Source organism: Canis lupus, chromosome 15 (assembly GCF_048164855.1).
Source record: "Canis lupus baileyi chromosome 15, mCanLup2.hap1, whole genome shotgun sequence".
Taxonomy (NCBI): domain Eukaryota; kingdom Metazoa; phylum Chordata; class Mammalia; order Carnivora; family Canidae; genus Canis; species Canis lupus.
This window is the reverse complement of record NC_132852.1, coordinates 56,571,730-56,587,929: the sequence shown is the minus strand read 5'-3', so window position 1 is coordinate 56,587,929 and position 16,200 is coordinate 56,571,730. Positions and strand designations below refer to the sequence as shown.

Here is a 16,200-nt window from a genome sequence, read left to right as displayed (position 1 = left end):
GGCTGTAGAGCTGCTATATCCAATATACTAATCATTAGCCACATGTAGTTATTGAGCAACTGAAAAGGGACTAGTCCAAAGTGAGACATGCTATAAATATAAAATATACCCTGGATTTCAAAAATTTAATATAAAAAAGAATGTAAAATAAAAAATGTTATATTGATTATATGTTCAAATTAGAATATTTAGCTACATTGGATTAAATACTATATTATTAAATTAATTTTGCCTGTTTTTATATACATTTTAAAATGTGACTAGTAGGCCATTAAGCATGATTTTGAACTAAAGAACACCCAAAGACAAAGAGTTACAGATTCTTGAGAAAGTAGTCTATCAAATCTGTGAGGTGGCTCTACAGTGGACCAAGAAGGTATGGGCAGGATACCCACTGCTGGGAAAATGTTTGATTGGATCCACCATTAGTAGTAGTAGTAGTAGTAGTAGTAGTAGTAGTAGTAGTAGTAGTAGTAGTAGTGAGACTGCTTTTGCTTGCAGCTGCATAAAATTCAATTCCAACTATATTGAATAATAAACAAAATGTATTATTTAATGGAACTCAAAAGTGCACAGGCAGTCCAGGTAACTTTTGATGCCATAATTCCATAATTCAACAATGTAACAAAAATCCAGTGTCCTGTATACAAAGCTGGATTCATACTAACAAGAGCCCCCTTGTGGCAGTAAGATGGTTCTCATGTGATAAACGGGAGAAGCTGTGCTTTAGACTCTCTAGTCTAAGACCAGCCAGGGAAAGAGAATGTGTCCTTATGTCTTTTTTTTTTTTTTCTCTCATGGAATGAAAAGGAAGTTTCTTTCCCAAAAGATGCTAACAAATGCCTCTCATTAGCCTTAATTGCATCCCAGTTTCATCTCTAAACCAATCACTGTTGCCAAGTGTTAAGATGAGCTGAATGACTTAAGGCAATCAGAGATCACCACCTGTATTTGAAAGCTCAAGGCTCGAGGTCAGTCCTGCCCAAAATGCACAGTTGGGAAATTCAGAGTTGTTTAGAAAAGGATAAAAAGGAAAATGGATGCTGGGGATGTACCCAACAAATATGCACTCTATAACCTGAGGCATAAACACAGAGGCAGGAATTCTGATGGGAATTTTAATTAACATCTTAGCATGAGAAAAAAATACCCACAAGGGAAAATGAATATATATACTTTGTTAGAATTTTTTTTACTTTGTACTATCTCCAAGTTCTTTGCTTTTCATCTCAGTTTTTTTTTTTCTCATAATCTGAACAATATAACCCTTAAGCTTAAGAGGCATAGGTATTTCTTTTTCTCATTAGGAAGAAAGGAATTAGTGAAGGGATACTGAGCTAAAGAGCTAGGAAAACATGGACACAAACCTAAGCAAGTATTAAGAGTTTGGAAGGACAGACATAAATCCCTCACTCCATACTTCTGCTTATCTGTCCATGTCTTAACTAGATTTATCCAAGGGAAAAAGGATTAAAATTCTGATTTGTCATTGACTATGACATTGCCTGTGCCACAATTAACTGGTAGATTTGCTTTCTATATATATTAAATGAGTAGTGTTGCTCATATACTTCCTTTATTCATATTAAGAGTAAGTTGGTAAGGTATTTCTTTTTTTTAAGATTTTATTTATTTATTCATGAGAGACACACAGAAAAGGCAGAGACATAGGCAGAGAGAGAAGCAGGCTCCCCAAGGGGAGCCCAATTCAGGACTCAGTCCTAGGATCCTGGGACCATGACCTGAGCCAAAGGCAGATGCCCAACCACTGAGCCACCCAGGTACCCCTGGTAAGGTATTTCTATCCGTAATTCTGTTTCTCTTATTTACCTTATGATCTTTCAATAAAGTGAATAAAACTGAAGGATTCTAGTTGTCTTAGCTGTAAGTGGGAATAAGTAGAAAGCCTCACTTAGACTCTGAGTCGAATTGTCTGTCCCAACTGACACTAGAAGTTCTCGATTCCAACCACTACATTAAGGGATTTTGAGTATTCACACATTTATAAAGGCATTTTTGTCCTATTTTGCTGTAATTCTTGTTGAACACAGTCACCTCACTTAAGAAATCCAAAAAGAATAAGAACAAGTAGAAGAATTTCAGCAATAATCCCCAAATAATAAGGAAGAGAAATAACTTGAATTCTGTCCAAAAGAGGAGGTAATAACTTGAATGACTGGAATGGGTAGTGGCAGAGAAAGAGAAAAGAACATCAAAATTCAGCCCTTGAAATGGAGGCATTCAAGGATATTGGCAGAAATCAAAGGTGGTTCTGCAGGATCAATTGTAGAAAAGCACACAGAAAGAAGAAAATATGAGAATAATTTTAATGTTAAATTAGTGGTTTTTCCAAGGTCGTATTAAATCCAATAATTGCTTGCAAGTAAAATCAAAAAATACTTGCCTTGGGTGAAACAAACAAAAGGATAGACAGCAGAGTTCCACTTTAAGCATTGGCAAACTAGCTCATTTGCAACCAGCCATCTCACTAAGAATAATTCAGTAACATCAAAAAAGATATTTTAGAAGTCTGTTTCAATGCTTCAGAAAATTACTATAGTAGATATGATGGTATATTCCCTACATGCCCCAGTCTGTCAATGAAGTACCCATTAATTATCCCAGCTGCTAAGAGTGTTGGCAGCCTTCAGCTTTCAACTGTGTCCCCTTCAAGGACTTGAAGACAGCCACCCTGTCTCAGGCTATATTCCTTCCTGAGGGCCCCTTTCATCCAATGACCAACATGATGAGGGAACAAAAAAACCTAGCATCTTTACCCCAGTACGACTCAACTCTAAAGGGCCATGCTAGCAGCAGAATATCATGTAAGGTCGGCTGAGGTTTGTATTGCAACTGCATTGTAGTTCAACTTCTCCCAGTCGGTCATATTTCCCTTACTCCCCATAGGTGCCAATCCCCAAAGAATTTACCAATAAATTTACTGTATGCAAATCTGCATCCCTGATTTAGCTTCACAATAGTGGATAGTTCCAGGCATGTGGTGGCAATGCTATTGTTAAAGCTTTCACTGATGATGAGCCAGGAAGGTATGCCAGTGAGAAAAAAGTCAGCTGATGGTAACAATGTATTGAACATTGAGAAATGCAGAGAAACGATAGTTATAAGGATGCTGGGATGGCTGTTGGTGAGGAATATTAATATTTTAGAGAAAGGAAATTAGTCTGAGGGTGAGTAATTGCCAATTTAATCAAAAGTGTAAAAGCCAATGGGCATCCTTGTCAGCATTTTATTTTTTGAGATTTTGCATTTATTTGAGAGAGAGAGAGAGCAGTAGGGAGGGACAGAGGGAGAGGGAAAAAGAGTCCTCGCAGACTCCTCGCAGAATGTGGAGCCCAACATGGGGCTTGATCCCACAACCCCGAGATCATGATGTGAACTGAAACCAAGAGCCTGATGAGTAACTGACTGCACCACCCAGGCACCCCCTTGTCAGCATTTTAAAACTCTTCTGCAGCCAGAGGGTAGAAAACTTTAAAGAACAGGCCCAAGATTATTATAAGATTATTAATTATAAGAGCAGCAGACCTGCTGCTAGAATGAATGAATTCTCAAACTACAAATCTGCTATGCCAAATGTTTGGGAGGAAAAAATGGGACTCTGAACCTCTTCTTCAAGACAAGAGGGTTCAGGGGATTCAAGATTTTTAAGCACATCAATTCAAACATCCTCATTCCATATCTCAACAGAGATCCTTTGGACTCCCAACCAAGATCATGCCACATGCAAGTGAAGAATTTTATACCTTTTGGAAAGAAAACATTCTAATAGAAACAGAGCAGATGACCATGGAACATAAAAGAGTCAGGAAATCAAAGCTTCCTATGATAAGCTGAGTTCTCTCAGACCCACGAAAGGCGGCAGGGCATAGCAGCAGTTCATTGTAAGATATATGTAGCTAATTTGGATTTGAGCTTGAGCAGAGCCAAAGAGTACACTTAAGACCCTCGCGTCATCTACCACTAGAGCACGAGCTCCTCTCCCTCACCTGACACCTAGGTCATATGTGTGGTCCCTTATAACTAACTGATAGAGGAGAAAAAGCACTGAATTTACAGTCTTCATGTATAAGCAAATAGAGATGGCCCTGAAAGACATCACTAAAAGTGAATCTTCCTCATGAGCAGAACCGTGGACAGTTTACCTTGTCACCCGATCTATGGAAAGAGAAGTTACTGCAGGCTTGAATACATACACATTGGTGAGCAATGGTGATTTATTGGGCTGGTTGATCAGGAGCTGGAAGGAGAGAAATTGGAAGATCAGAGACAACCCGGAGGTGTGAGGAGGAGGGTGTGGGAGGGTGTGTGCAGTGTGAAGTTCACTGAAGCACACATTTTGATAGCTTTGTGATGTGTCCCCTAGGCTAGGCTGCAATCCCCAGAATCCCCTGCCCAGTATGTTTCTTGTTAGGATGGGCTACAAGTAAAATTCTCTCTTGAGAACTGGAGGATTGAAGTGAAGAGTAACCATAGGAATGACAAGCAGCTCTTCTTCCCCTCATTGCTCAAATGCCAGTCTAGGTGCTATGGTGCAGAGATTTTGCAGATGTGATCAAAGTCCCAAATCAGAAAATTTTGAGTTATTCAAAAGGGAGACTGTCTGGGATAGGCCTAATATAATAAGGTAGAAGCCATTTAAAGAGACCAGACCTTCTCTGAGGTTTTAGAAACCCCAGGTAGAAAATGGGAAGAAAAAACATAAAAGAATCTCTATATTCTGGGTATGCTCTCATTATTGCTTATCTGAAAATCCTCCTCACTGGCATAAAGTAGCAGGTGGGCCTGCAGTTGCTCTTTCTTCAGTTTAGATCTTTCCTTGTTGTTTGCTTGATTCATAGGCCAGATAGGTGTGTAAAGCTCCATGGGGAAGAGCCCTCCCTAGCTTTAGCAATACCCTTATCATCAGGATCAGAGGGAACAAGACCAGACATGGGTTTCAGTTTGTCCTTGTGGAGTTCCAACTCATGCTCATGGGTTTTCAGGCTGTTCACAGTCTTGCTGACTCCTGGCTGTGGTCTCCAGGCTCCAGCATTAGACATGGAGACTACTTAGGCAGCCCTCACAATTGTGCCAGCCAGTTCACCATAATAAATGATGGGGCACATGACACCAAGTTCTAGAGAAAAAGGAAATCCATAAAGGTAAACCCATATTTGGCTTTACTTTTTCTGATGACAGATTTCTTGTGCTAAATCATCAGTTGAAAGACTCAGAAAGTAAGAATGAAGCAGAGGCTAGAAAGCTACACAGAGATTTCAGCAGTTTCACTGAGGCTAAGGGCAGGGAAGATTTTTACTTCAGGGCTAGTATAGGAGGGAGAGCCTGGAAAATACCCTCAGCACAAAGAACTACACCTCAGGAATAAGAATGTACTAGAAATTAACCATCTTCAAGGACTAAAGACTAGCTTTGACTTGGTATAATTTCTGCTTAATGTGATCTGCCCTCGGCCCAACTGCTTGTCAGAAACAGAAGAAAGTATTTAGCAGAGAAAAAGAAGGCCAAGAGCCAAAAAATTATTCCTACAAGATTTTTAAAAATATATTAAAAATAATCTGTATTAAAAAAAAAACCACAATTAAGAAAACTAAGAGAAAAAAATGTGGTATAGATATTGGTATTACCAGGTTGAGATTTTAAAATGCTGATCATATGTATATTAAATAAGATAGAAAACAACAGTAAAGGATAGAAAAGCATGAAATAAAAATCACATTAAAAATCTAGAACTGAGAAAACAAGAAATGCTAATAGAATTCGGTGATGGATGGTCTTACAAACAGATTAGCAACAGTTAGAGAAGATTTAATGAACTAGAAGATATGTCAGGAGAAAATGATTCAAAATGGAGTATAGAGAGACAAAAAAGATTAAAAATGCAGAAAAATAGAATAAGATACATAGAAAACATGACAAAAAGTACAATTGGAATTCCCCAAAAGACAAGGAGGGAAACTAGAACAGAACCATATTTGGGATCTGAGTCTAGAACTCTCAAAAATTTCCAATTCATGAGGGAGGGGAAAAAGTTTCCAAATCAAGATATAAATCCACAGACTCAAGCTGGAATAACAACAACAAAGGGTCAATCTAAAAGATAAGAGAAGTTTGATTTATCTTTTTGGATCCGAGCAAGTAGCTCCTTCATTAGAGAAACAAATGACTACAGGTCTAATTTTTAAGATATTTGAATATGTTTCTAAGATAAGTGAAAGCAAAATGTTGCTAAATATATAGCATATTGTTCCCCATGGCTAGGATTTTTTTTCCCGAATGCTGAAAAATCTAGGAATGTTTTATTTCCCCACTGTTATATATCCAACAGAAATCTGTCTGCATGTGTACCAAAGACATACTTAAGAATGTTCATTGCAGCATTATTCTCGAGAGCCCCAATCGGAAACCACTCAAAATATCTATCAGCAGTAGAATGAATAATTACCTATCACAGTATATTGACACAGTAGGATTCAACATAGCAATTAAAAATGAATGTTGGTGGGGCACTGGGTGTTTCAGTTGGTGAAGCACCCAACACTTGGTTTCACTCAGGTCACAATCTCAGGGTCATAAAATAAAGCCCCGTGTTAGGCTCTGCATTCACTGGTGAGTCTGATTGAGAGTCTCTCCCTGTCCCTGACCCTCCTTTTCTGCTCCTCCCCTTGTTGATGCTCTTTCTCTCAAATAAATAAATAAATAAAATATTTTTTTAAAAAATGAATGAACCTTTGCTATATGCAGCAACACAGATGATTCTCACACACATAAGCAAATGAAGCTGACATAAAAGAATATATGCTCTATGATCCCATTGAAATAAAATTCAGAAATAGGTAAAACTAATCTATGATGTTAAAAGTCAGGATAATGCTTACCTCTGACCCAAAAAAAAAAAAAAAAAAAAAAAAAATGGGACAGCAGTGGGAAGAAAGCAAAACCGGAACGTCAGAGTAATATTCTATGCGTTGATTGGGTAGTGGTTACACAGGTGTGTTTATTTCATAAAACTTGATGAGCTGTTCAGCTATGATTTGTACTTTTCTGTGCATATGTTATATCCAAAACGTTATTTTTAAAAAGGGGGACATTTTTCACAAGGGCTCAGCAGTTCTGACGGAATTTAAGGTCAACAAACATTCTGGCTTCTGGAAATGCGAAAACAGAGGCGAGAAAGTGACATAACCTATGTGTCCCCTTTCTCTACCTTTCTTTCTCTCCCCTCCCTGCTTCTCGTGACTCCCTTACCTCTCTCTCTCCTTTCTCTCACGTCTACCTGCCAGAGTAAGACAGATGAAGTAGTAAGAGTAGTTAATAGTGTGATTAATATCATTTATTCCTAAAGGGTTTTCTTAATGGAAAATGTACAGGATTTGAAGTACTCTTGTTTGTTTTATTCCCAGCAGGAAGTAGAACAGATCTGATATTTTTAGCTTCTGTGTACAGACAAGGTAAGCACTCATTGAGATTGGCGTTGCCCATTCCGGATTCTTGTTAAATAGCTTGAATATGACCTCTGGCTTAGATTTTTTTAAATAAATAAAAGGTGGGGGGAGCTTCATGTCAAAGCAGATAGACACTAATTATAAATGTAAACTTTAAATTTTCTGTAAGGAAAAAATTTTGATTGCTGTAAGAATAAAATAAAGCAATCCGACAGTTTTCTACGCCAAGGGGACTACAGGTGATAGCTAGTAAATTGAGAGATATCTCTAATGTTCCAAAGCAATTTTCTGCAGCCGGAGTCATTCCTTTACACACCTGCAAAAGATTCAGAAGCCCATGGGGAAGTAAACATTTATTTCAAAAATAAACTTTAAAGTTTGGAAATAAAAACAGACAAGCTGTTTTCGTCTATAAGAAAATGTGGCTCTATGCTACCAGAGGTACTGTAATCAGGATTTCAAAGAGCGGAAAGAACAGGTGACAACTTACTCCGAGACACTCAAAGCAAGTGAACTGCAGAACAAGTGGAATTTACATCCAGTAAACACCAGCTAAGCAGAGAAAACCAGAAATAAGGAGGCAGGGGTTCCAACTCCAGTTTGCCTCAGATTCTGAATTTTCTCCTCTGTAAAATGGGAACAAGCAAGCATGCTCCATCAGGAGGGGCAAATGATCAGATGAAAATTCTCCCAAAGGAAGTAACTTGCAACTTGTATTTGTAATTATTATTAAAACCTTCTAAGGCCCATTTCTTCTTTTCCTTGTGCTTCCTCTTTTTCCTCCTCCTTTACATTTTTTTCTCCCTCTCTTTTCCTCCTTTCTCCTTATCTTTACCATTTTCTTTTTTTCAAAGATTTTATTTTTAAGATATTTCTATGCCCAACGTGACACTCCAACTCACAATCCTGAGATCAAGGTCACAAGCTCCACCGACAGAGCCAGCCAGGCACCCCTGCCTTTTTCTTCCTTTTTTACTTTCTCTATCATGGACATAACTGTCCATAGCATGTTATTTTGACTAACCATATGGTGTGTGTGGATACAGATATCAGTATAGATAAAGGTATAGATATAGATTTGTATTTCCCTCTTAACAATCAACTAAATTGCTATTTTTACTTGTTTGTGACCCAAAATGAATGTAGCTTCAATGGGTCACTGGTTTACAGGAGAAAAATTAAAAACTTTCTGTACTCCAATCTAAAAGAATCATCCTCAAAATAAAATTTTGTTTATTGAAATAAAAGATTTTGTTCGTTACTGAACGATATTTGAGGGTCACAAGGAGCCAACCTATTAGTGATTTTCCTTTCAGGGACACTGAACCAAACACAACCTCATTTCCTTTGGCTGCCCTGTGTCCTACCCTTGGGTGAGTATGTATCTAGCATGCCTCCCTTCTCTGTCCACTTCCAGAATGTTAAATGAGATCCCAGGATCTCTGATCAATGTTAATCAATCAATAAACACTTTCTTAGCATTCATAGTATGCATAGCTTGTGTTAGATCTTTGGGACACTTTGAGTCAACAGAGATGTGGTTTCTGACTTCAAATATCTTGCTACACATTTATCCTGGGAAACAGTATAAATTTAATCTTTTAAATAAGAATAGATCCATTAAGTCTTATTCACTCTTTCAATAAACATAGAGTACCCTTTGCTGGGTGCTATCAGACTGGTGAGGATACCAAGAAAATTAGGGGAGGATCACTCTACTTGAGGCATGTACCATCTAAAAGGGAAGAAAGACAAGTGAACAAACCAGTATATTATTATACTACAATGTAATAAGCATGGCAATAGTCAGAAAGAAGGATTTAACTCCCACTGAGGGAATCAAGGCTTCATAGCAGAAGAAGCATCCAGCTGAGGCTAAGGAAGCTCATGGGGACTGGTGGAAGCAAAGAACAGATAGGTGAAGTGTGGTTTTGTTATGTGTTGGCTTCTCTTCCTCTGTCCACCCCTCAAATGCTGGTATTCTTCAGAGTTCTCTACAGGGTCCCCTTGGCTTCCTACTCTGAACACGCTATTAGAGTCATTTCATCCACTCATGGCTTCTATGCCAGGACTCCCAAACCCCCATCATCAGCTTAGAAAACATCTATTTAACCACTGGCCAGAAATCTACCTTTAAAGTATCCAGAGCCACTTGACAGTCATCATTTCAAACTGAACTTCCTTTCTTGGTATTTCCCACCTATAATAATGCATCAGCCCCCTTAATTGGTCTACTCTTGTCCACTCTCAGTACTAGGGACACAACGATATCTCTAAAACATGAATTTAGTCTTGACATTTTCTCCTTTAAACTTTTCAAAATATTTCCATTGTTCTTAGAAAAAGTCAGACATCTTTTTCTTAATAAGATGCTGGATTGCCTGGTCATTGTTTACCTTTCAGTGATCTTTCTTGTTCTCTGGACTTCTCATTTTATATCCTAGTGATACTGAGTTTCCTTGAATTCCTCAGATCAAACATAATTTCAGGATTTCCCTGCTTGGGTGCTCTCTGCTCTCCACATAGTCTCCTCCTGTATTTTGTCCTGGGTAAGGCCTTCTCATTCTCCAGATGTCAGATTAAAGGCCTCTCCTTCTGGAATGCCATTCCTGGCCCTACAATGCAGGCTGGCTCCCATCCCCGAGGGTTCCCTCCACAGATCTTATTATACAGATTGTGCTTGCCCACTCACTCATTTGGCTATCCCCCCTCCACTGCAAGACCCTGGAGAGTGAATATGTCAGCCTTGAATAATGTCCTACTCTTTGGCATGTCAGTTCTCCACATGTCAGAGGAAAGACAGATAAGAACTGGTAAACATAAAGCCAGAGTGTGAGAGAAAAAAGCAAGAAGAAAGCAGTTTAAGAGAGTGCCAGGCACAGGTAAACCAGAAGAAAGAAAGCTCGCCTAGACAGAGGGCATGTGGTTCGGAGTCCAGAGAATTAAGGTATTGAAACTGGTGCTGGTTTAGAGATAATATTGACAAGCTCATATGGAAGAGCCTAGCTTAGGCATTACCCATTTCATGGCTAAATCCAATTCTTCTTTTCATTCAGATACTCCCTTGAAGAGCAGGATTATAGACCTAAGAGGTCACCTAAAGATTCTTGACTATTGGCCTCTCCTGAGGGATCTTTTATTCAGTTCCTCAGCTTCCATTGAACTCCTGGAGGGCTTGAACCACCACCCAGAATTAACATAATACAGGCTGGCACAGGGTGCTTTCTAGTTTAGTGAAGATATTTGTTCAAATAAGTTCATGTTCCTATCTCAATTGATTGAGAGTTGGAAAAGGACTTGATTATTTTTTAAGATCAACATATTAGTTAGATAAATACTTGCTATATCTCATTGGACTCATTCATGTAAATCTTGGAAGAGCCATTGGATCCTCTCTTCAGTCTTGCCATTACTGGAAATCAGTTGACAAATTAGCACAAAGCAAGACTATCATAGCTATAGAAGTTTGACCTAAAACATAATTACTTCTTCCATAACCAGCGTTACTCAAATATGTATCGTTCTGGAACGTGGTATGGAGCCATCATAGAATCATCACTAAAACGAAATTATTGAATTACTAAAATGTGCTAGTGTAAAATAAACTCAAGATAGTTCTCCTGTTTTTCTTTTTCTTTTTCTTTTTTTTTTTTTAAGTTCTGCTGCGCTCAGGAGATCAATTTTATGTTTCTATAGGTGGACTTATGGTATGTCAATAACTGAGAAAATGATGAAAGCTCAATAATCATGTGTGAATAGATTTTTAGCCTGTAGCCAGAGAAAGCAAACAGCTTGGGACTCACTGATTAGAAAGGTTCCAACAAGTCAAGGGGACATGTTATTATTCCATCTCACAGAGATGGATCCATCTCCCAGAGGGAGAGGATCCTTCTGGGAATGGATGACATATAGATCAACACAAGACACTCGGGGAAGAGTTCAATTCCAGGATCTAGGCAATAGCAAAGGCCTAAGCAGAGCTTCCTTGTGGGGGTAACTAGACTTCAGGCAAACCTCAGTCACTTACAAAATGTGAATTAGACCCAGTTCCTTTCTCTCAGTTTCTTTGATCTGCCTTCTTAATATAGGCTCTATTTTTGATTGGTCATGACCTTGAGATCCTAAAGTAGCCTCCACATCTCTCTGAGCTACCCAGTTCAAGGTTTAAATTTCAAGAAAGTCTGTGACTTGGGGAGTTCAAATTAAAGTCCTGGCTTTGAGTCTCATTGGACCGTTTTGGCCAGAGTTGAGACAAATTTCTTAACCAACCATTGTGACCAAGGGGATGAGACCTGTTGATTGGCTTAAGCCAGTTGGGTTCTAAGTTAGGAATTGACGATGGGTTTCCTCTCAACTAACTCACATGGCTGGATGATGTGTGCTATTATTTAGAAAGGAGCAAAAAAAGGCTACATTCTGGGAAGGCATCCAAAAAATACCCCGTTTCGTATCACTACAGTGACACCAAACATTTATTGTGTACATAGAATATGACAGACATTGTACTAGGTGCTGGGCTCGGGGAAGATTTAGAATGAAATATAGGGGATGTGGAAGATATAAAGATAAACATGACATGGTTACTGATTATGAGGACCCTAACCCTCTTTTTGGGGAGACAAACACCTTAATAATTTTCTTGGCAAATCATGCCAGGGAATCGACAAACATGAGTCCTTCATACAGCCACACTGGAGACCAACCTGCAAAACAACTTGGCAATGAACCTGGGTCTCCCTCCTGCCTTCATGTTCAGTGGTTCCCACATCTTGTGTACTAAGATCCTTTTATGGGGCTTATTTTGACAAAGCAGGAAAGGTCCAGATTATTGTGAGATTGTTGTAAATAGATGAGGAAGGAAGCAGAGATTTTCATTTTAAATTTTGAAAGGTTTTATAAAACCAGTGATTGCCTAAGATAACAGCGCTCATTTATTTAAATCACCCTCCATGTTTTCTTTCATAGTTTTCTTTAAATTTAATTTAGACAGCGATTATTCTTCCTCCAGCATTATGTCTTGCCTGTCTCCCCTCCTGCTGATGGTGTTTTTAAATAATGACAAAATGACATTAAAAATTCAATCAAAATGGCCATTTTTTTCATCACTCTTCGACTAGAATTATGTCTTAACTGTGAAGAATAGCCTTTTCCTCAGCGTGTGGAACATTATTAGAATGTACCGCCAAGATTCACAGGGTTTCTCTTAAAATACCAAGTCTCGCTTGTGTATTATAAAGCCACGTTTTCTGTGCCTGGCCCATAACCTAAGTATTTGGTTATCCTCTGAATTGCCAAAAATTTTGTAGTGCTCTGTTTAGATTTTCTTTAACATGTTATAAAATATCTGCTGCAGAAAATCTGGTTGGTTAGAGGATTATACAAAGTTAAAAGCGATAGAAGCTTTCTTTACTGCCCCCTAGTACCACTGTTCAGGCTTGAGCAAGAGACTGTAGGAACTGGTAAAGCCATTTTAGATAGACAGGAAAATAGAGATGAAATAAGCCCCAAAGGATAAGTATAAGCATCCTAAGAAATCCTTCTAAAGAAGAGCAGTAGGGGCACCTGGGTGGTGCAGTTGGTTAAGTGTTTGAATCTTGGTTTGGCTCAGGTCGTGATCTCATGGTCGTGGGATCAGGCCCCACATGGGGCTGCATGCTCAGCGTGGAGTCTGCTTGGTACTCTCCCTCTCTCTGTCACTCCCACTTGTTGTCTCTTTCTCTCTCTCAAATAAACAAATATATCTAAAACAAACAAACAAACAAAAAAAAAAAACCAGAAGAGCAGGAAGGCCAGTGGTGGCATATAGACCCAAAAAAGATAAGTGCCAACGGGACTGTCAGCTTCTGGGTGGAGAACAAGTGTAGAATGAAAGAAAACATAGCTGGGGGAGGGGGTGTGAGAGACCATGGGTGTGCCCTGGAAAGGAAGGGCTGGTGAGGGGTCCTGGAGAGAGCCCTGTGGAGCCCCAGGGAGCACCCTCAGGGAAGAGCACAGTGAGGATTTCACTTTTCTGCTTCCCAATGTGTGGCCTAGCGTGCATGCAGTTTTTGATCGATTGATGCTAACTACCCCCCTCTCCAACCCTCTAGCCCCTCAAGCCAATAAATCCCTACGAGATTTGTTCAGAAACATCAGAATTCATATATGATGGTCCTGTCCATAGGAAGATTGCCGCTGGTAGAACAGCAGTAAAAAGTTGTAAATTAAAACACACAGCCCCCTTTCATCCTCTTAATTAACTCTGAGACATAGATTATTACATAACTCTGTCTCATTTCCCGGTTGTTTTGTCTGAGCTCAGAGTTAGTAGTAATAGGGCCACCACATGCTCCTTCTCATCTCTAACAGCAAGTGCTTGGCATCTCATCCTAAAGGAAATGCCAATTTTAGATGGTCACTTTCACATCTAGGTTCCAGGAGCTGTCAAAATACCCTTGATGATGTGCAGAGAAGTTCTTGCTGAGGGTCAAGTCTGTATCTCATATGGAATCTTTCTCCTTTATTTTGCCCTGAGAGTGAACTACTTCTCTCATCCTTCTTTGATGTCTCTAACTTTGTTAAGTCTCCCCAACCTATATCCAGAGAATTAAAGCAGGCTTCTGTGTTTTGACAGGGTAGCTAGGTTGGTTGACTGTTTGGAGTTATGTATGTTAGTAACCAATAATAGTTTAATAATTTTTCTAGGTAGATACATATGAATTTTTAATAGAACTCTTAATATTTTATCAGAAAGTATTATCAGGGGATCATGAAAAAGTAGCCTTTCAATATCCCCCACATAAACCATGGCTGCCTGCCTTCTTATGTACAAGATCCCTTCTCCCTGCCAATCTTACCGGAACCCTTTGTATTTTCTCCTATTGCTTAAGTGTCTGCATATTAATTTTATATGTGTATGCCTATTTGATGTTTGTTTATTGATCTTTCTGCCCTTTGGATCCATGTGCCTTGGTGATGCCTTAAATTTCTTAAATTGAAGGTAACTGGAGGAGAGGGAATCTGCCTAATTCTACCTAATATAGCATTATATTTAGGTAAATGTTCTTAATAAGTGATTTTTATTATCAAAAAATTATATGTGGGGACGCCTGGGTGGCTCAGTCAGTTAAGCATCGTACTTTTGGTTTCAGCTCAGGTCATGATCTCCGGGTCCTGAGATCAAGCCCAGTATCGGGCTCCATGCTGGAGGTGAAGCCTGCTTAAGATTCTCTCTCCTTTTCTCTTTGCCTCTCCTTCTGATCTCTCTAAAAAAATTATGTGCAATATTATGTCCCAGAATTATTTATTCACAGTATCTTTTAGGGGGTCTACTGTTCATTTGCCTTTACATTTAACTTTTTAAAATCTCTTGTAATAGTGTCCCCAGCAGAGAGGACAAGAGCAGCAGTCCTTCAAAAAGTGGGGAAAACATAGCAGACAGGGTCCCCTCATCCCTGAATATGTCCCTGATCACAGAACTCTGCGTTTCATTTCCCTGGAATGCAGTGCAGATCACATAGTTTTTATAAGACACATGTTTCCCCTGAGAATTTAAGATGACAGCTTTCTACTCAAGCCACCAACTTCCACATCTCTGTATGTCAAAAATTCGTTTCTTCTTTTTTTAACCTCTTATTTTATAAATGAGAGAATTGAGATCTTTAGAGGTTAAATGGCTTATTCATGGGGACACAGCTAATTAGCAGACTTGCGGACATCATTTATCAACCTTAAAATGTCCTTTCAGTACGTTGCCAAGTATAACCTATTACCTTAAGAAAGCTCCTTTCCTAAGAGCTAGGAGTTCTGTCAATACTTCCCACCTTCCTTTGTAATTAACTTTTGTTTTATCTCTCTTAATAGAGTCCATAAAACAGAGGACAAACAGCAGTAGGTATTTTTAACCTGTTACAGTTTCTGTATGTTATTAGACCAACTTTAAAACAATGTAAAATATCTAAAAGTAAGAACCAGCCGTGGTCTTCCCAACATCATAATGCCACACAAGTATTTGATATGGGGCTCCTTCCCAAACTTCTTCATTTAATCTAGCAATATATACTTTTTAGAAGGCTGTAGAGTATTTGTTAGATGGGTATTTATGTGTAGCATTGTTCTGTTTTTTTCTCTTAACATTATCATGTTCATTTTTCTATCCTTCTGCAAAACTACAAAAATTTCTACAAAATGCGTAATCATGATACAAGAGGATAATTAACATAACCTTTCCCTGATTCTTGGACACTTAGGTTATTTCCGGTTTGTTTCTCTTGTGAGTAATGCAGAAGAAAACACATCTGTGCAAGAAGAAGCACACCAGTCTTTACACAGGGAACCAAGCCTGGGACATATAGCCTCACGCCAGGTGAAAAATCTGGTTCAGATTTACTTCTGAGAAAAACAACATGCAAATATTGATCGTTGTCTTGACATGGAATACATTTGCTTTGTCATGACAGGGCTGGGGATAGAATGAACTTCTCTTTGAAACATTGAAATGTTTTTCTTAGAGTGTAGACTACTTTTTTGAACTCTAAATTCTGTATGTGTAAATATTTCCTTTTCTTCAATTTAGACAAGATAGGCAGTTTTATGTTATAGTATTATATATATACTATTGACCAAGTCCTTAATACATGTTATCCAGAACCTTCTCAGAAATGTATAAGGGAGGTGCTATTCCTCTGTTTTATAAATTTACAAATGAGTAACCTGAGGCTCAGAGAGCTTTGGCAACTGCAGGAGCCAATTGTCAGTC

At 38.7% G+C, this 16,200-nt stretch overlaps 2 long non-coding RNA genes across 5 annotated transcripts in view; one reads left to right on the top strand and one right to left on the bottom strand.

Annotated features, from left to right (window-relative positions):
- The window catches only part of LOC140605303 (uncharacterized), a 122,093-nt gene that overhangs the window by 35,722 nt on the left and 70,171 nt on the right, over positions 1 to 16,200 (bottom strand). The window lies entirely within an intron of this gene.
- LOC140605304 (uncharacterized) overlaps positions 1 to 16,200 on the top strand; it is a 101,616-nt gene that overhangs the window by 79,066 nt on the left and 6,350 nt on the right. Inside the window, exons 4-5 of the long non-coding RNA XR_012008007.1 lie at positions 7,425 to 7,469; positions 8,780 to 8,836. This is a non-coding gene — a long non-coding RNA (uncharacterized lncRNA). The remainder of the gene's footprint in view (positions 1 to 7,424; positions 7,470 to 8,779; positions 8,837 to 16,200) is intronic.